Source organism: Somniosus microcephalus, chromosome 9 (genome assembly GCF_052327205.1).
Source record: "Somniosus microcephalus isolate GS21.2 chromosome 9, FLI_Smic_1.0, whole genome shotgun sequence".
Lineage (NCBI taxonomy): Eukaryota > Metazoa > Chordata > Chondrichthyes > Squaliformes > Somniosidae > Somniosus > Somniosus microcephalus.
This window is the reverse complement of record NC_140995.1, coordinates 192,784,329-192,805,206: the sequence shown is the minus strand read 5'-3', so window position 1 is coordinate 192,805,206 and position 20,878 is coordinate 192,784,329. Positions and strand designations below refer to the sequence as shown.

General features: G+C 43.5%; 1 long non-coding RNA gene across 1 annotated transcript; it reads left to right on the top strand.

The window, feature by feature from the left end:
- Positions 1-1,195: 1,195 nt before the first annotated feature.
- LOC147112928 (uncharacterized) lies at positions 1,196-9,034 on the top strand. Its single transcript, XR_015079598.1, has 2 exons — positions 1,196-1,553; positions 5,909-9,034. It is a non-coding gene; the product is annotated as an uncharacterized LOC147112928 (long non-coding RNA).
- The last annotated feature ends 11,844 nt before the right edge of the window (positions 9,035-20,878 follow it).

Below are 20,878 nucleotides of genomic sequence, written 5' to 3'. Positions count from 1 at the left end.
AGGATGAGCAACCTGGCCACAGCACCGTGGAACGGGGGGCCATTCAAGAGGGGGGAGTAAATAGAAATGTTGTAGTGGTAGGGGATAGTATCGTTAGGGGGATAGATAGAGTTCTCTGCAGCCGAAAGTGAGAGTCCCGAAGGCTGTGTTGCCTACCCGGTGCTGGGTTAAGGACATCTCCTCTGGGCTGGAAAGAAACTTGCAGTGGGAGGGGGTGGATCCAGTTGTCGTGGTCCATGTTGGTACAAACGACGTAGATAGGACTAGGAAGCCGGTTCTGTTAAAGGAGTATGAGCAGCTAGGGGTCAAATTAAAAAACAGAACCTCAAGGGTAATAATCTCTGGATTATTACCTGAGCCATGAGCGAATTTGGCTAGGACAAATAAAATTAGAGAGTTAAATGCGTGGCTCAAAGACTGGTGTGGGAGAAATGGGTTTTGCTTCCTGGGACACTGGCACCAGTACTGGGGCAGGAGGGAGCTGTTCCGTTGGGACAGGCTTCACTTGGCCAGTGCTGGGACTAGAGTCCTGGCGGATCATATAACTAGGGCTGTAGAGAGGGCTTTAAACTAACTAGTGGGGGGGAGGTTCCTAGAGAGCAAATAATAAAATTGACAACAGAGAAGGTCATAGACTTAGGTAGCAGTGGGGAAATTAAAAACCAGAGCGTGTCAGGAAGGGGCAGAAGGTATGGAGTAAAAGGTAAAGTAATAAAAAGGGCAAAAGCAGGAACTAAGTGTCACAAAACATATTTGAAAGTTCTCTATCTGAATGCACATAGCATTCGTAACAAAATAGATGAGTTAATGGCACAAATAACTACATATGGGTATGATCTTGTGGCCATTACAGAAACATGGCTGCAGGGTGACAATGCCTGGGAATTAAACATACCAGGTTGTTAAGCTGGATTAATCCCACACTGCCTTACCAATGATTCGCAAAGCATGATGGACTACTTGACATGCAGTGAATAGTTTAAATGTAAAAAACTGATGCAGGACTGTGGGAATGCAGTACAAATAGATAAGAAAGGACAGGAACAGAATGTTTAGATAACTGTTGGAGACAGTCTCATGGTCGAATTCTGTTGAAAGCAAAAGTGAATTTTAAACAGAACTCTGTAAAAAGAAACAAATGACTTGTGCAGCGTGTGATCGCCTAGTTTTCTGTATTCTCATGATAACTTGCAATTTATGAAAATGTATAAATATTGTAGCCCCGTGAGTCTAAGGGCGCACTCTTTGGGAGGCATACTTGTGTGCAAACGCAATTGGGTTTCTCAGAGTGAAGTCCAGGCACCTTAATAAGACTTTACTTATTTTACAGTTTCTGACTTTGTGTATTACTGAGAAAGTGATAGACTGACCGGCGTGTTTAGTCTCCTAAAGCAGCGAACCCTGACCCCCAAGTTAGGGGTAGATCCTCCTCACAGAAGCGAGGGGTTAACAATTCTGGCGACGAGGATGGGATTCCAAAGCACTTTGGTCCAAATCACAGTGGTCTAGGCTGACGAGTCGCTTTCGGACGACTGAGCAATCAGTGGCCACAGGTAAGATTTTTACCTTTTTGCTCTGTCTGTTACGAAGTGACTTAGCGAATCCGCTGTGATCCTGGCCTTGTGCTGACGGAATCCTTTAGGTAAGAATTCGGGATTAGATAACACTTTCTCAAAATCAGAAGTGTTAGGTTAAAGTCCTTTGGGTTCGAGTCCCATAAAGTGTTAGGTTCATGTCCTTTGGGTTCGAGTCCCATAAATAGGTTCAAGTCCTTCGGGTTCGAGTCCCATAAATAGGTTCAAGTCCTTTGGGTTCGAGTCCCATAAATAGGTTCAAGTCCTTTGGGTTCGAGTCCCATAAAGTGTTAGGTTCAAGTCCTTTGGGTTTGAGTCCCATAAAGGGTTAGGGGAAAGGGTTAAGCGCATTAAACCGGTTCGAGTCTGGAGAACTAAATCAAGTACGTACAAAAGTGGGAAAATGGGGGTAGGAAAAAATAAGAGTGGGGAAAATGGGGGCAGGAAATATAATAATTGAACAAAATAAGAAAAAAGGGGAAAAAAGATAAACTTAAAGTTTTACCGACATGGAAGTTATTAACATCTGTGCCGAGACAAATAAAACACAAGATTTGCTGAGTGAAAGGATCCAAAAAAAAAATGCTGGAATTTCAGTTTGTGTGAAAGTGTGTATTAAATTATGACTGTTTTTCTGACTATGAATGTTTAAGAAGTTACAGTATTTCTTCTGTCTGAAAAGTCTGTCTTTAAAAGAAAGATTCTGTTATGTGTGTTTTAGCTCCACCCACTTCTCTGTGTCAAAAGCATTTTGATTTGATTTTGGACGTTTTAAGAATGTGCGAATAAGATTGTGCCCCAAGAGAAAAAAATCTTTGAACTACAATTTAAAAGTGATGGTGTGTAAAAACTGAGAGGAACAACAAAAGTTTGTTTTTCAAAAGATTAAGTTTCAGTCTAACCTTGGAGTCGCAGTTGCTATGGTGAAATCTTCTAAAGCAGTTTGATTTGATTTGTTTTGTGAAAGACTAATTTTCTCTAGTTATACTCAATGTTTTTACAGTATTTTGGAAAGACATCTGAAGAAAGGACAATAAGAAAATTAATATGACGTAATTTACTGTTTTCTGCAAGAGTGCGCTATTTTGTTTTGTTTGTCTGTTCATAGTTTTACAAAAGATGGGCTTCTGCCTTAACATTACAGTTGCCAATGTGCTTGGAAGAAAATTAATTTGAATGTTTACAAGATCTGGAATAAATTGGAGTTTTGAGGTTAATTAACCTATTAAGACCAGACTTTCATTGTGGCCACGGTGAAATTCTGGTTGGTGTGAATTTGTGTAGACCACATTGAGCTTGTGAATTTTGCTCAATCCCGTCTTTGTCCATATTACCTCTGTGTTCATGTTTGGTTAAAGTGTAAAAACTCAACTGTCTTTTTCGATCGGGAAAGTTTTTTAAGTTTACGTGAAGTAACGTAATGACGTGCATTTGATAATGTTTTGCTCCACCTTCTTAGAATCCTGCAAAGGAGTTAACCCAACTTTAGTATGAAGTTTAAAGATATTGGATGTTAAATAATTTAAGTTTCTTAATTTTAAGTTAATATTTCCCCAGTGACAGAAGGAATTTATGATTTGATAACTTAACCTTGGGCTCTAAGCAGAGTCACAATGGAGTCTCTTCTTTCTTTTGTTATATGGAAGTTACCTTGTAAACTAATTGCAGCACTTCTGTCACTAATGTTAAAACACTGTGTAAGCTACCTAACCTGAGAATTACTTGTTTCTGAAATTGGAGATGGAGGATAAATTGATAGAAATGAAATTGAACATTGACAAAACCTGCCGGTACAATAATACTGCTGTTTGGATTTTGGGATAATTTTGTAATAACAAAATGGACTCAGGCACTATATATTGGGTTACTTTTGGGAAAATAAAATATCCTCTAAAATAATGATAAATAAAAAAGTGTTAATAACTTGGATCAAGTGAGAACGTTTGATCTATGTTTTCTATCTTAAATATTGTACTGGACAGTAAAGTTTCTCCAGGACTCATGAATGAGATATGAATGGTAATTAAAGGAAAGTGATTGAGAGTGTAAGATGTAGTTAAGAATAATAAAAAACCTGCCGAGTGTGTGCTCATTCATCTTCAGTGTGCTGTCCCTTTAAAAGCCTGTGCTTCCCTCTTCGAGGTCACAGGCTGCGCGCTCTCTCTCTCTCTCTCTCTTTCTCTCTCGCGATCATGACTGCGGCTAGAAGTTGTGATTGAAGTTGCATGGTGCATGTGTGTGTCAACTAATGTTCAATGTGCAATGAATTACGAAATGAGAATGTACCCGATGGCTGAGAAATCGGCTAAAGACGCGACGGCAGCTGTGGATAAAGTAGAGCAGGATATGTTAATTACGAAACAAGCTTTTGAACAATTGCCATACGATGAAGCATCAGAGGATGATGAAATTATCACTCAAACGTTGGTGAGATTGGGGGGATTATTGGCTTCAGCTCAGTCCCGGCAACAGCGATGGATTGTCAAATAGATACAAAATTCATTTTGAACCATTTGTCAAGGGAAGGGTATGTAGTATCAAAAGCAAAGATTCAATTTTGCAAAAAGCATGTAACATACTTAGGGCACATTCTGACACCAGATGAAAAAGTCCTGCTCTCAGAAAGGACCCAAACAATATCCCAACATCCGGAACCTACCACTAAAAGAGGAATACGAGCATTTTTAGGATTAATAAATTTCTGCAGGACAGATAGGATACGCAATTATAGAATCACCAAATGTGGTAGAATCAGGTAAACTTCCAAATTATTGACAGCATAGAAAGCAGAATTACACGCACTAGCAAGAGCATCCGAATTATCAGAAAGGATGAAAGTAAATATTTATACGGACTCGAGATATGCCTTCGGATTAGCGCATGATTTTGGAATAATATGGAAAAGGAAGGGTTTTCTGACCACATCTGGAACTCCCATATTGAACCAAGTACAGGTAGAAAGATTGACACAGGCAGTATTTCTACCCGGGGAATTAGCCATAGTAAAATGCCAGGCACACACACGGTTACATACACAGGTTGCCGAGGGGAATAGATTGGCAGATGAAGCAGCAAAATATGCCGCTATGTATGAGGACCAAAAACAAATGCCCCAGTTGGAACAAAAGGAGGGAGGGAAGTATCCCTCTTGTGCGCCATCATTGGAAGATGTACAAAAGCACCAGGAGGACGCTCCTGAAAATGAAAAACAAAAGTGGATAAAAGAAAATTGTAAAAAGGATCCTTTGACACAACTATATGCCGACCCAAAGGGAAGGATAGTTGCTCCAAATTGGAAAATTCTTGGTACAACCCAAATCGGGAAAAAGTGGCACAGCAGATAATTGATCACTGTCTGATATCACAGAAATCACAGAAACCCCACAGTGCAGATAGAGGCCATTTCGGCCCATCGAGCCTGCACCGACACATATCCCACCCGATCCCTGTAACCCCTACACCAACACATATCCCACCCTATCCCCGTAACCCCACGTATTTAATCCCCCTAACACTAAGGGTCAATTTATCATAGCCAATCAACCTAACCCGCACATCTTTGGACTGTGGGAGGAAACCGGAGCACCCGGAGGAAACCCACGCAAACACGGGGAGAATGTGCAAACTCCACACAGACAGTCGCCCGAAGCCGGATTCGAACCCAGGTCCCTGGCGCGGTGAGGCAACAGTGCTAACCACTATGCCACCGTGCCATGTCAGCAACACAACCCAGGAAAAGCCATACCAACAGTAACAGCAACAACTCCTATCCCAGACGGTCCCTTTTCAAATACTACAGTTAGATTTTGTACAATTAGAATCAGCTTATGGATATAAATATGTACTAGTTATCATTGATGTATTTAGTAAATGGATAGAAGCCTTCCCAACAAGGAACCATACCGCAAAGACTGTGTGCAAAATAATACTGAAAGATATTGTGCCAAGGTTCGGAGTGCCAATACAATTGAGTTCCGACAACGGACCACATCTTGTTGCAGAAATTAATGCTGAACTTTGCAATGTTCTCAATATTAGACAGCATTTACATTGCCCGCTCCATCCACAATCAGCAGGACTGGTGGAAAGGGCTAATGGAGCCTTAAAACTAAAATTGGCCAAACTTTGTGTAGAAACCAAATTAAAATGGCCAGAAGTATTACCAATGAAAGACAGGATTATCACCAGCAGAAATTATCTTCGGAAAACCTTTAAGAACCCCGTTCTCAGCTCCCATCCAAGACGACAGACAAATAGATATTCATGTAATGGACAATCAGATGATGTCTTATTGTATGTCACTAACCTCTGCTTTAAAGTTGTCTCATCAACAGGTAGCAGCTGTTACTAAACCAACACCAGAGGACGCCTGTCATCAACTCAAACCGGGTGATTATGTTTTCGTAAAGAAATTCCACTGAAAAGGATTAGAACCCAGGTGGAAGGGACCCTATCAAGTACTGTTAACCACGCATACCGCAGTGAAGGTCGAAGGAAAGACAAAATGGATTCACGCTTCACACTGCAAGTTGTCATCACCGCTCTTGTCATAATGGACATAACCTTAACAGCAACAGAGGGACAATGCATCAATCGCTGCTCCAAACAGCATGGGTGCACTGAATTTTCTTGCGGATGGGGATGTCGTGACAATTTTAATATTAACCGAGGGAACTGCATGAATGACTCTGCCAATGATGATAAAATTAAGACATCCGCAATGTATTGTAAACAGGGACAGACTACATTGTGCACCTGTACCCAGAGACTTCCCACGGGACGCAAATGGTGTACCATAATTGACGAATGGTCAACCATCAGCACAACAGCCAGTCCGAGAGATAACACTCAGGAAAGGGGATACAACCAAGCAAAATATGAGTGCAGAGAAGGGTATAGAGCTAACGTACCAGGAATGGATGAAAACTGTGCTGATGTGAATGAATGTAAAAACATCACTAGATGCCCACTGGACCCCTTTCAGGTGGTGTTATCACATCAATTAAATTCTACAGGTCGGATGTGTGTAAATGTACCAGGAACATACTGGTGTCTATGCAATTTTACCAAACACTCTTTAAATAGAACTGGAAACTACAAAGGCCAGTATGATAGCCAATGTAACATCACTGTACATAAACCAAGATGGAAAAATTCTTATAATTTCCCAGGATGGCAGAATATGTATGATCCCGGAAGAAATTGGTCCCATAAGGACATATACGTTTATAATCAGACCCACGTAAACGAGTGTTGTCATGGTCAGAATCGAGTACAGTTATCGGCACTAATAAATATAAATGGTTCCCTCATAAAAAGAGGAGGAAGGAAACTCCTGGCATCTCAAGGAGAAAATCTATACCAGAAGTGGCTCGAGAGGATACAAAATATCTACAAAAAGGCACAAACTATAGAAAACTACCCATGGAAGAATAAATCAAAACTATGTACTCCAAGGCCAGTAGGAATGGCGGGAGGTTTTCCATTGATGGCAGTCACATCTGACGACTGTCTGATAAATGACTTAATGCATAAACAAGCCAAACTTACACATGCTTCCGATAAAGAGTGCAACTTGACAAGGCACGAAATACGACCCTGGTCCAAAGGATATTGCACCGGAACCAATAACTGTAAAAAATGTACCAATGTAGAAGGTATATCTATAACAATCGTACTGCATTTCGAATGGTGCATGGAATCAAAAATTGGTGAAGTGGAGGTTGGGGCGCTTTTCCCCACATTTTGTGACATCATCATCTCCATAAATGGTAAAAGAGAGGGACAACACAACGAAATTATGTGGCCTACCAAACCCCATGATAATTCAGAAGGACATACCAAATGTCTGCAAACTTCAGAATGGAATCTAGAGAACCTAGCCAGACGATCATACCAGTGTTCTCTGAGAGCACTTGAAGGAACTGTGTGGTTGTGCAATCATACTGGATACCCATATTTACCAAATAATTTTAAAGGAAGATGTGCTACAGCATTTATTGTTCCAGCCTTCAGACTTGAAGATGAAATTCCGAGTGAAGACCCAACCTACAGTCAATGGAAAAAAAGAAATTATGGGACTAATTTCACCATGCGCAAACTCTTGGGCTCAGATCCTTTCAAAACACACCGCCAAAACTGGTGGAACCGACTCCTAGGAACTTTAATATCATCTTACGGAGTAATGATGGCATTAGATGAAATAAGAAATTTGGCACAGGATGTGGAGGATATTGCCAGAGACATAGCCATGGCGTTGAAACTGATCAATAAGGAAATGGGCCAAATAAGAATGTTTGCCCTACAAAACAGGATGGCACTAGATTATGTTTTACATGCACAAGGAGGAGCATGCGCAGTTATCTGAGCAGAATGTTGTACGGACATTAGTGATTTCTCAAAGCAGATCCAAAACGAAACTGATGAAATTGAAAGAAAGGGAAAGGAGGCCGGAGACATTGGTCACACAATGGGAAATTGTGGATGGGGACCATTGTGTCTATTAGATGGACTATTTGGAGGACTGTTTAGAACCATCTTGGAATGGGTCATTTGTCTGGTTGTCAATATGTACTAGTCACGGTGATAATCAACCGACTGATTAAGCGTGGATCAGGAGGTGAAAAGCAGATGGTTATAATCAATCAACCTCAAGGAAATGTCAATGTCACACAGGATTGGACTAGGAGTAACATGAAAGAGCTGCAAGAATTAGAGGAAGATGATAGCATTTATGAAGATTCGGCACAATACTAAGATAAAATGGGACAAGAATGGACCCAACCCCTGGACATTGATAACGGGTTACCTTTGCTTGATTGCATGCTAAATTCGTCTTTCATATTCTATATTGCATTTAATTCCCAACTGAAGTAGGGCGACTGACTTGGATAACCATATATGCTGTATAGGTTCAAAGGAAACTATGAATGATAAAAATATAATCTTTAAACGTATATATGGAATAAGTGACACCCTGTCCAGTATGTAGAAATAGGTCGAGGTTATCATGTAATGATAAAAGGAGGGAATGTTAAGCTGGATTAATCCCATACTGCCTTACCAATGATTCGCAAAGCATGATGGACTACTTGACATGCAGTGAATAGTTTAAATGTAAAATACTGATGCAGGACTGTGGGAATGCAGTACACATAGATAAGAAAGGACAGGAACAGAATGTTTAGATAACTGTTGGAGACAGTCTCATGGTCGAATTTTGTTGAAAGCAAAAGTGAATTTTAAACAGAACTCTGTAAAAAGAAACAAATGACTTGTGCAGCGTGTGATCACCTAGTTTTCTGTATTCTCATGATGACTTGCAATTTATGAAAATGTATAAATATTGTAGCCCCATGAGTCTAAGGGCGCACTCTTTGGGAGGCATACTTGTGTGCAAACGCAATTGGGTTTCTCAGAGTGAAGTCCGGGTACCTTAATAAAACTTTACTTATTTTACAGTTTCTGACTTTGTGTATTACTGAGAAAGTGATAGACTGACCGGCGTGTTTAGTCTCCTAAAGCAGCGAACCCTGACCCCCAAGTTAGGGGTAGATCCTCCTCACAGAAGTGAGGGGTTAACAAGGTTATTTAATGATCAGGAAGGACAGGCAGGAAGGAAGGGGAGGTGGGGTGGCTCGGTTAATAAAGGAAGGAATCACTGTAATACAGAGAAATGATATTGGGTCAAAAGATCAGGATAATGAAACAGTTTGGGTGGAGGTAAGGAATAATAAGGGGAAAAAAACACTAGTGGGCGTAGTCTATAGGCCTCCGAACAGTTGCAACTCTGTTGGACGGAGTATCAATCAGGTACTGAACTGGTAAGAGGGGTACTGAACTGGTAAGATCAGCTATGATCTCAGACGAAGATCAGCCATGATCTCATTGAATGGCGGAGCAGGCTCGAAGGGCCGAATGGCCTACTCCTGTTCCTATCTCTATGTTTCTATGTTTCTATGAAATAGTTGAGGCTTGTAATAAGGGAACATCAATAATTAAGGGGGATTTTAACTATCATATTAATTGTACAAATCAAATTGGGCAGGGCTGCCTTGAGGATGAGTTCATTGAGTGTATTAGGGATGGGTTTCTTGAGCAGTATGTAACTGAACCGACCAGGGGGCAAGCAACCTTAGATCTGGTCCTGTGTAACGAGACAGGATTAATTAAAAAAGCCCTAGTAAAGGATCCCCTTGGAATGAGTGACCATAACATGGTTGAATTCCATATTCAATTAGAGGGTGAGACGGTTGGATCTCAAACAAGCATGCTAAGCTTGAATAAAGGAGACTATGAAGGTATGAGAGCGGAATTGAGTAGAATGGATTGGGAAAATAGATTAAAGGGTAAGACGATACATGATCAGTGGTGTACATTTAAGGAGTTATTTTACAACTTCCAAAAAATATATATTCCACTGAGAAGAAAAGGGTTTAAAAGAAAAGACAGCCATCTGTGGCTAAGTAAAGAAATTAAGGATAGTATTCGACTAAAAACAAGGGCATATAAGGTAGCCAAATCTAGCGGGAGGATAGAGGATTGGGAAAACTTTAAAAGACAGCAAAAAATAACAAAAAGATTGATTAAGAAAGGGAAGATAGGTTATGAAAGTAAATTAGCAAAAAATATAAAAACAGATAGTAAGAGTTTTTATAGTTATATAAAAAGAAAAAGAGTGGCTGAAGTAAATGTTGGTCCCTTAGAGGATGAGAACGGGAAATTAATGGTGGGAAATATGGAGATGGCAAAAACACTGAATGAATATTTTGTATCAGTCTTTACAGTAGAGGACACTAAGAATATCCCAACACTGGACAAACAGGGGGCTATAGGGGGGGAGGAGCTAAACATGATCAAAATCACTAAGGAAGTGGTACTCGGTAAAATAATGGGACTCAAGGCAGATAAATCACCTGGACTTGATGGCTTACATCCTAGGGTCTTGAGGGAAGTGACGGTAGGGATTGTGGATGCATTGGTAATAATTTTCCAAAACTCCCTGGACTCAGCAAAGGTCCCGGCAGACTGGAAAACTGCTAATGTAACACCCTTATTTAAAAAGGGCAGTAGACAGAAGGCTGGAAACTATAGACCGGTTAGCCTAACATCTGTGGTAGGTAAAATTTTGGAGTCCATTATTAAGGAGACAGTAACAAGACATTTGGATAATCATAATTTAATAGGACAAAGTCAGCATGGTTTTATGAAGGGGAAGTCATGTTTGACAAATTTGCTGGAGTTCTTTGAGGAAGTAACATATAGGGTGGATAAAGGGGAACCAGTGGATGTAGTGTATTTAGACTTCCAAAAGGCATTTGACAAGGTGCCACACAAAAGATTATTGCTTAAGATAAAAAATCATGGGATTGGGGGTAATATTCTGGCATGGATAGAGGATTGGCTGTCTAACAGAAGGCAGAGATTTGGGATAAATGGTTCATTCTCAGACTGGCAATCAGTAACTAGTGGTGTTCCGCAGGGGTCAGTGCTGGGTCCCCAACTCTTTACAATCTATATTAACGATTTGGAGGAGGGGACCGAGTGTAACATATCAAAGTTTGCAGATGATACTAAGATGGGAGGGAAAGTAGTGAGTGAGGAGGACATAAAAAACCTGCAAGGGGACATAGACAGGCTAAGTAAGTGGGCAGAGATTTGGCAGATGGAATACAATACTGGAAAGTGTGAGGTTATGCACTTTGGCAGGAAAAATCGTAGAGCAAGTTATTATCTTAATGGCAAGAAACTGGAAAGTACTGAAGTACAAAGGGATCTGGGGGTCCTGGTGCACGAAACTCAAAAGGTTAGTATGCAGGTGCAGCAAGTGATTAAGAAGGCCAATGGAATGTTGGCTTTCATTGCTAGGGGGATAGAATATAAAAATAGGGAGGTATTGCTTCAGTTGTACAAGGTATTGGTGAGACCGCACCTGGAATACTGCATACAGTTTTGGTGTCCATACTTAAGAAAAGACATACTTGCTCTCGAGTCAGTACAATGAAGGTTCACTCGGTTAATCCCGGGGATGAGGGGATGGACATATGAGGATTCTACTCATTGGAGTTCAGAAGAATGAGAGGCGATCTTATTGAAACATATAAGATTGTGAAGGGGTTGGATCGGGTGGATGCGGGGAGGATGTTCCCGATGATGGGTGAAACTAGAACTAGGGGGCATAGTCTTAGAATAAGGGGCTGCTCTTTCAAAACTGAGATGAGGAGGATCTACTTCACTCAGAGGGTGGTAGGTCCATGGAATATGCTGCCCCAAAAAGGTGTAGAAGCTACCTCATTACATAAATTTAAAACAGAAATAGACAGTTTCCTAGAAGTAAAGGGAATTAAGGGTTACGGGGAGCGGGCAGGAATTTGGACATGAGTCTAGTTTCGGATCGGACATGGCCCTGTGGGTAGCGGAGCGGGCCCAGGGGCCATGTAGCCTGATCCTGCTCCTATTTTGTGTGTCTAATTCTGTTAGATTCAGGAGATGGTTCTGTGATAGTAGATTGGCGGTTAGGATCAGATCAGCCATGATCTTATTGAATGGCGGAGCAGGCTCGAGGGGCCGATTGGCCTACTCCTGCTCCTATTTCTTATGTTCTTATGTTCTTATATGTCCTCCAATTTCTGCTGGCAGTGGCTGAGTCCTGCGGATAGCCAGGTTGTGCAGCATGCAGCACACTACAACGAAATGGGAGACTCGCTCAGGCGAGTACTGTAGGGCTCCTCCAGAATGATCCAGACAGCGGAACTGTTGCTTGGGCGCGCCGATTGTGTGCTCAATGATGTTCCTGGTTGCTTGATGGCTGTCATTGTATCGCTCTTCAGCAGGGGTGCTGGGCGCACGGAGCGGGGTCATCAGCCAGGTGCACAAAGGATAGCCTTTGTCCCCGAGAAGCCATCCTCGTGGGTGAGCCTGTGCTTCGAAAATATCTGCCACAGAAGTCTGGCGCAGGATGAAGGCATTGTGGCTGCTGCCTGGAAAGCGGGCATTGACAGCTAGTATGAGCTGCCTGTGGTCACACACCAACTGCACATTGAACGAATGGTAGCCCTTCCGGTTGCGGTAATCCTCGGCATTCTGTAGAGGTGCCCGCAAAGCCACATGCGTGCAGTCAATGGCGCCCTGCACCATGGGGAAGCCCGCTAATGCTGCAAATCCCATTGCACGCTCTTGCTGCTTGTCCAGGGTCATGGGGAAGGAGATGAACTAACGCCTCCTTCCGAAAAGGGCATTGGTAACCTGGCGGATGCAGCAATGTACCCCGAACTGGGATATGTTGGCAATGTCCCCAGTAGCGGGTTGGAAGGAGCCGGTGGCATAGAAGTTGAGAGCCACCGTCACCTTCACTGCCACCGTCAGAGACGTCCTGCTCCTCAGCTGTGGCTGCAGATCTCTGCGAAGCAGGTGGCAGATCTCAGTGACCACCTCCCTTCTGAATCGCAGCCTCCGAACACACTGCTCCTCAGACATGTTCGGATATGAGAACTGCTGGCGGTAGACCCTGGGTGGGTAAGGCCTCCTGTGCTGACGCCTGTTGGCCCTTCTCCATCTGGCCATGACTGGCACTCTTTCATGGTGTCTCTGAGCCCTTTGAATGCAATGCAGTAAGCCAACGTTTCCACCCATTGCAGACCCCATTATATGTTTTGAATCAAGGCTATGGCACTGAAAGTTAAATCCAAGTGCAAAGCTCTGGCCTGAAGCCAGAAGTACCCATGCGAGCGTTGACTCAAACCAGAAAGCTCTCTCCCTTTGTCTCTCTCCAAATATCCGTCTCTCACAAAGAAGGAGTGGAACAAAATGGCTGCCACTTATACTGCAGGAGGAGTCCCCTTTAATTAGCGCCCCCCGCGCCCCGCAGCGACTGGGAACCGTTCCCCTCTACCAGTCGCTGGGGGCGCCAGGCGCACATAAGGGCGGCGCCACTGAAGTTCCGGTTCGGGGCGCACCAAGGGCGTTGCACCATGAAATGACGTCAGGATCTGCGCGTGCAGCTGAGCGGGCGCTGCGGTTTTGCGCCGCCGCTAAGTCTTAAGTGAAGTTTGCGAAAGGCGCAGATCGCACCGCACCCGGGCGCTATCCGCTTAGCGCCCCACTTCTCCTCCTCCTAAGGCGCTAGCGGCTGGTGCTAACAACTGAATTTCTAGGCCAATGACTCAATAACTGTAATATGCTGCATTATGTATTTATTATTCAATTTCTTTCAGTCAAATGTATCCTTATTGTGCATTATGAAAAGTGCAATCATGCTTTCAGGGTCGCCTCCCCAATGTAGATTGTATCCATAATGTACGCAGGTGATAGGGGGAGGAAAAGAGCATGTATGTAGGCAGGATGTTCATATTCAGACAGTTGTTATAAGCAAGCTGCCTACAAGTGTCATAAAACTCACCATTTTGTGCTTCCTTCTGGCAAATATCTCAACCCCCATCCCATTGTCAATCATCCTGTACACTGTCCCATCATCTTAGCTTTGAGTTTCCTTTCCCCAGCTGGGATCCAATTTCATTTTTTTTAAAGTTAATAATACAGGTTATATGGAAGAGAGAATTCTGAACACGAGGAATCTATTCTTCAAAATTTTGGTTATGCATTTCAATGAAACTCTGAACCGGTTGTCACTGTGACTTACTTATTTTGTACAATTTATAAAAGTATTACGTCTAGTGTGTACCTGTTACACTTCAGTATCGTGCCTCAAAATGTCAAGAGCATAAAACCGGGAAAGAAAGCCAATCATTTCCCATGGGTTTATCCTGACCCTTGATAACAGGCTGGGTTACATAGAGCTCCATTCAACAGCTAAACATTATAAACACGCTCCAAGACCCAAACTACCGATAAGCAAAACCATGGGACATTAGCTAATAATCAGAAAAATATCACGCTCCATAAGGAGCCGTGCAATTCTTTTAAAATGTCCAGTAAAGGTTTATTTTTTTTGCATTTCATTTGGTCAGGAACTGATATTTTGCATAAGATGCTTGTGTCTGTGAGTCATAGAAACACTGAAAGAAACATGTCCCTTCATCACTGCAAGGTTGCAGTGGAACGTGCCTGGCCTCTGTAACACAATATTGGTAAATTAGCCAGTTCTTTGCAAATGTCTTCTACCAACAGCAACTAAAACTTGCCTTTAAATAGCACCTTTAACGCAGTGAACTGTCCCAAGGTCCTTCATAGGAGCGATTATCAAACAAAATTTAACTCTGAGCCAAATAAAGGGACAGAATTTATTGCAGCCAGCGATCAAACTAATCCACCTTTCGTTAGACTTGCCTTTTCTCGTTTAATATCTATGAGATTTTGCACTGGAAGTTGCTGTAAGTACGAGATCCAAATGGCACGTTGCCATCTACAGGGCATCTGGGATCTGTATGAACAGAGCAAGCAACTGTGGGCTGGATTTTGCCAGTGTGGGCGGGCTGGGGCGTGTCAGGTGGAAATCGTGTCAGGACCCCGACTCCTAAGTGAAGTGTTGAAAAAGTGGGATTTTCCCCTAATTGGGCAATTGATTTCCTGCGTGTGGGAACCCCTGGCCCAATGAGTCTTTTCATACAGAAAGTCGCCTCCGATGACGTCATCAATGTTGCTGGATTTAAGGCCTGCAAGCAGCCTTGCTTCTTCTGGAGACTGCAAACGCTTTGCAAATTGTATGAAGGAGTTGATTTCCCGACAATATCCACAATCAAGCAAAAGTGTGCAGCTCGGTTTGATGGGCCCTCCCTCCAAGCTCTGGTGCACTGAGCCAGACATAATAAGGAGGTGCTGGTCCCTTCATCAGGGAGAAAAAAGCCACCTCAGCAGAAAAAAGCTGTGTGGCTGCAAATGGCCGAGGAGGTGAACTCCATTTCAAAAAGCCACAGAACCTGGCTGCAATGCAGGAAGAGGTTTCATGACCATCTCCACACAGGAAAAGTGAGTATAACATTCCCATCACCCTCAATCTGATCCCCATCACCTCTCCTCACCAGCACTCTGCTTTGCCAACCTCTTCCTCCACACCCCACTTGGCACTTACATCCCTGCACTCTTACCCATTCCCTCGCTCTCTATGGTCACATTCAGTTAACTATTCGACCATGCAGCCCTCGCGCTCCCTATCACTGTGATGCAACAACAACAACAACTTACAAACACACACTCAACACACATTGTCTCCTTCTAAGCGTCTATGCTATGGAATCTCTACACGCACTCCTTCATTCTCACTCAAACTCCACTTGTGTCCCTCATTGCAGGAAAAGCGAGCTCACAATAAGAGGGAAAGAGCCATGACAGGAGGAGAGCCACCCTCAGTAGCTCAGCTCACCTCCTGGGAGGAGGCAGCCCTGGAAATCGCTGGGATCGAGGACGATACCCAAGTGGGGGACGGACAGGCAGGCGCATCAAAGCAAGCTGATGACAGAATAGTTTAGCATCTCTCTCACTGACATTGCATGAGTCACTGATAATGAATCTGATGCTCTAACAGATTGACTTATGATGATCTGCACGATTCAATGTGCATGTAACCTTGACTTCACATCTCTAACTCTTTCCATTATTCCCCCACAGGACCATTGAAAGCCCCTGTCCCCACTGTCCAGGAGGAAGAGCCTGAGCTTCCAGACTCCTCAGAGGAAGCTGCAACCTCTGAGGGCGCAGCGTCACCAGAATTCAGTGCACCCAGCACCAGCGCAGACACTCACACCTCGGTGGGACCTTCGCGAGATAGAGTAGTGTTGGCACCTGGTGTATCACAGCACACAAGTGAGCATCAGCAGATGGTGGAGACAGGATCAGTAGTGGAGAGTCCTCGTCGGAGGGCGCAGGACCCTGCCAGCTCGGCTCAGCTGCATGTCGACCCTGTGCCTCCGGGTCCATCCAGAAGGAGAGCGGTGCTGGAACTCCAGGAACAGGTGCTGGCATCTCTGGCAGGTTTTGTCTCCAGGGTCGCTGCGAGTGTGGAGCGATTGGAGGAGTCCATTGCGAACATGAGCAGAGCCTTTGTGGAGGCATTGGCGCATGAACGCATCTCCGTGGAAAGGATGGCAACCTCCATGGAAAGGATGGCTAACTCCATGTTAAGGCTGGCTACCTTAGAGGAGAGGATGGCTATGGTAGGGGAGAGGCCATGGAGAAGCTTAGTCCCCAGGGTATGGAAAACATGGTAATTGTTCAGAATAGAATGACATCTCTTGAGGAGCGATGGTCAGCTATTGAGCTTACAAACCAGACCTTCATGGAAGTCCTCTGGAGTAGGACTTCCAGTGCAGAAACGGCTCCTCATGGCCCCCCTGAAGTGCAGCAAGGTGCTGTCAAGCCACTTGCTAGCTCTGAGTGGGGTTGACCCATGAGAGGGATGTTGGTGGCAGAGAACCAGCTCCTCTCCAAGCACTCATATGACCATGCCACTGCAGAGCCCTTGGTCGGAGCCCCACCAGAGTCCTCACCCAACTGAGATGGGTGTCTCAGCCCCTGCACAGCTGCAGGTGCAGCAAACTGTTGGCGAGCCCAGAGGGCGGCCACCAAAGGCGTCGAGACAGTAGCAGCAAGAAAGTGAGCAAGGGACCTTCACATCTGCTGAAGCCACAGGGGTAGCACCACATAGGAGCACGCGTAAGAGGAAGATAAGCACAGGTATTCACAAGGGTAGACACTTGGGTACTGTGATGTTTTGTATTTGGACCAGCTATCATTGTCAATGGCACAGAAATTCGGGTCTCCACGGGTGAGTACGCACGGGGTACTCACCCGTAGGCCCGATGGAAGTGCCAGTTTCCTGCACGCACTGTGCATGCATGGGAAACCGGCACTTCCGTTCCTCTGAACGAAGAGGTTCAGAGGTCGAACGCGTGCGCGGGGGAGGCTGCGCGTGTGCATTGAGTTTTTTTTTTTACAGGTTTCTCCGGGAACGTAAGCCTGCAGAATTTAGAAATGTAAGGCCTGCTTTTTACAAGGTAAGTGGTGAATTAATTAAAATTAAAACATTTTTTCCACAGGTTTATTATTTTTAAATACTTTAAAGCAAGGTAAGTTTATTTTTAGCCCCGTTAGAATATAAAATTACTTTTTCAAAAATTTAAATTATTGTTTAAAATAGTTATTTCATGTAATTTATAGTTTATTTAAAAAATGTGATTTAAAAAAAAAATTATTTGAAGATTTAGTGCTATTTTGGGGCCGTAGTATTTATAAGTCTTGACAACACTTCCTGTCAGACTTATGAATGGAGCATTCCCTGCTCCGATTGGCTGCCCATGGCCCACGTGATCCAAGGGGACGCATCGAACTAACTGCGCCCCGGGATACACAAGCACTGTGCGCCGGCAGCTGGACCAGGCCCCAGATTGGAATTCCACGCGGGCCCACAGCTCAACGGCCGGCGCGCAAGGTAAGTGCAGATCGGGGGCTTGCACCCGCGGGAAGCCCCCGACCTGAATTTCTGGGCCATTGTATTATAAACAGATTTGATGACAAACTGTTGAAGTTGTGGCCTGTGTCATTTCGCAAATGGGACTTTCACATTGAGGGCTTAGGGCTCCTTGCAATTGTCAGTATGGTGGTCAGAGTGATAGGAATCCGCAGGTTCTTGTCCATTGTGGATGCTCTGGTAAGTAGGTGCAAGACAAAAGTGTTTGATTGTGCAGGCTCACCAAATCTGGCCAAGATGAGTGCGTCTCTTGCATCCCAGGCAGCAATGTTGTCGCGCGCTGGCGCCTTCTGGCCTGTGCAGCTTCAGGTGGGTGACTAGCAGCTTTGCGCTCCTGTTGATGCTCCTGCTGTTGGTGCTGCTCTTGTTCATGGTTCTGCTGCTGCTGCGGCTGGTCTTCATCCGAATCTGATGTCCGGGACGAAAGGAATTAAATGGTCACCATGCTTCTGGTATATGCCTCAGTTGAGGAAGCGCTCAGTCAAGGTGGGGAGAGGGGCTTCCCAGGAGGTCACACTGGAGATGGGTGTCAGGCTCCAAACTTCCACAACAATGAGTAGACCTGCTAAAAGTTGGCCCAGACCTGAGACAAGAAAGTTTTGCCACCTGCAAATGATCATCAGTGAAAATTCCTTTGTAATGGTGGAGCTGCAGCTGTTAGTAAGCAATCCAATTGTGAGGCTGCCAGGAATACTTGGCGTGTTCCAGAGGAGGCGTGTAGGATGGGGGAAATTTCTAAAAATCAGAAAGGCCTCTCAAAATGGGATAATAGAGGCAATTATGTGATTGTTAAGGGCCTTAAGGGCCTATCCTGCCTCTTGGAGGCGGGATGGAAAGGGGGTCAGAAAACACGCATTTGGGAAAATTGCTCAGAGGTGGGATTGGGGCTGCCCACCATTTTTTTGCGATTTTACCACCCCGCACGCCTCCAAACCCGCCTCCTCATGCTTGGCAAAATCGAGCCCCATGTGTCTCCTTAACCAATCAGTTTGAAGTATTGTTAATGAACAGCGTAGTTTGAACTGAGAAATGTAATGTAGAATAGTGGATCCAATGTGTAGAAAGCAAAATAAAGAGAGGGAAAGAAAAATTGGATTCAGAGAGAAAACGAAACAGAAAGAAAAAAAGTTAAAAAAAAGTATTTACTTTTTAAAAAATCTCCAACAACAATTAAAAGCAGAAGAAATCAGGCTCCCCACTTGTAAAAGTTAATTTTTAGTGCCAAAGAGATTGTTTTGCAGTAATTAAGATTATCACACCATTAGAAAGGGTACTGATATAGACAAGCCCTAACTTTCTGTGACGGGTTTAGTCTGCAACTACGACATCAGTGCAGGAACTTCACGCATTTCAATACATTTTAATGGGGATCCAGACAATGAGATGCCGTTTTCGCGCTGTTTATGGAGGAGCGGCGCATCTTGGATACCATCTTCTGGATTTTTGCTTTTAACTGTGCTCGCCTGAAGTTTCTGTCTGATTTGCACATAAATAACAGTGAGTGCTGTTAGCCTCGCCATTATTTTTACAGTAAATTCTGGCCCCATTAAGACGTGTGAGGTAGATTTTAAGGAGTGACTTAAAGGAGGAGAGGCAGAGAGATTTAGGGAGGGAATTCCAGAGTTTAGGGCCTAGGCAGCTGAAGGCACGGCTCCCAATGGTGGGGCGATGGAAATCAGCGACGCACAAGAGGCTAGAATTGGAGGAGCGCAGAGATCTCAGAGGGTTGTGGGGCCGAAGGAGGTTGCAGAGATAGGGAGGGGTGAAACCATGGAGGGATTTGAACACAAGGATGAGAATTTTAAATTTGAGGTGTTGCCGGACCGAGAGCCAATGTAGGTCAGCGAGCATGGTGGTGATGGGTGAATGAGACTTTGTGAGAGTTAGGATAAGTAATCAGGCTTTCTTTTCCTATTTGCAAACAGCTCATTTATGTAAAAAAAGCAATAAAACTTAATAATCCACACAAATTTATTCATTAATTAACCTTGTGCTGTTTCTAGAAGTTACATATTTTCACAAAGCCTCTCAGCCTCTGTCTTTTGAGGTTCACCTCAGTTTGATGCAACATGTAGAATTTTAATTCAAGTGAGCAACGTTTCTTCAGCTTACTTAACATTCCAAAAACATCCAGCTGTTTTTAAATATGGCTAGACCTCAATCCTGTTTTCATTATGAATTCATGGTGTTTGATATGCTTTATGGCAAAGGCTATTTTATTCAACAGCAAGTGGACCAAAACGAGCTGATAATTAATTTTTGTTCACTATTAAGGTAATGAAATTGTGATTGGTTTCCTTATTCTGTTCACATGACTGACTGAAGGCAACAGGATTTGAATTATTGCAATTAATATTCCAGATTGGGTGTAATCCAACTGTACCTTTCCTTGTCTGTTTATTCTCTATTCTCTTTTTGCATACTAGCAAGTTTACACTGCTCCAACGAACATAATGATAACAAAGATAATGCCGTACTATCTTAGAAGCTATTTGTTTTGTAAGAAAATCATTTTGTTATGGATGCTTTAATATCAATTATTTTGCACGAGTGAGACAAGGAACACTGCCAAAGCCTTCAGGCACAGTAGCAGATTTCACGATGCTGTTTCCATTAGGCGTCTGTGATGTCCGTTAGCTACTTGTGATGTTAATATTGTTACTTTCACTCTTCACTTTCTTAAACATAGACCAGCAGTGGAGACTATACAACTACTGGGCAGCACTGCTGCAGTGCATAAAAAAGTCACAATAATACGTTTTATTATTTTAATATCAAAACGTGTGTAATACAGATATTTTTACCTGACGCAAAAAGCCTTGAAATGACACTATAATATACCAGCATATGAATGCTTAATGCATATATCTGACATTCTGCTATT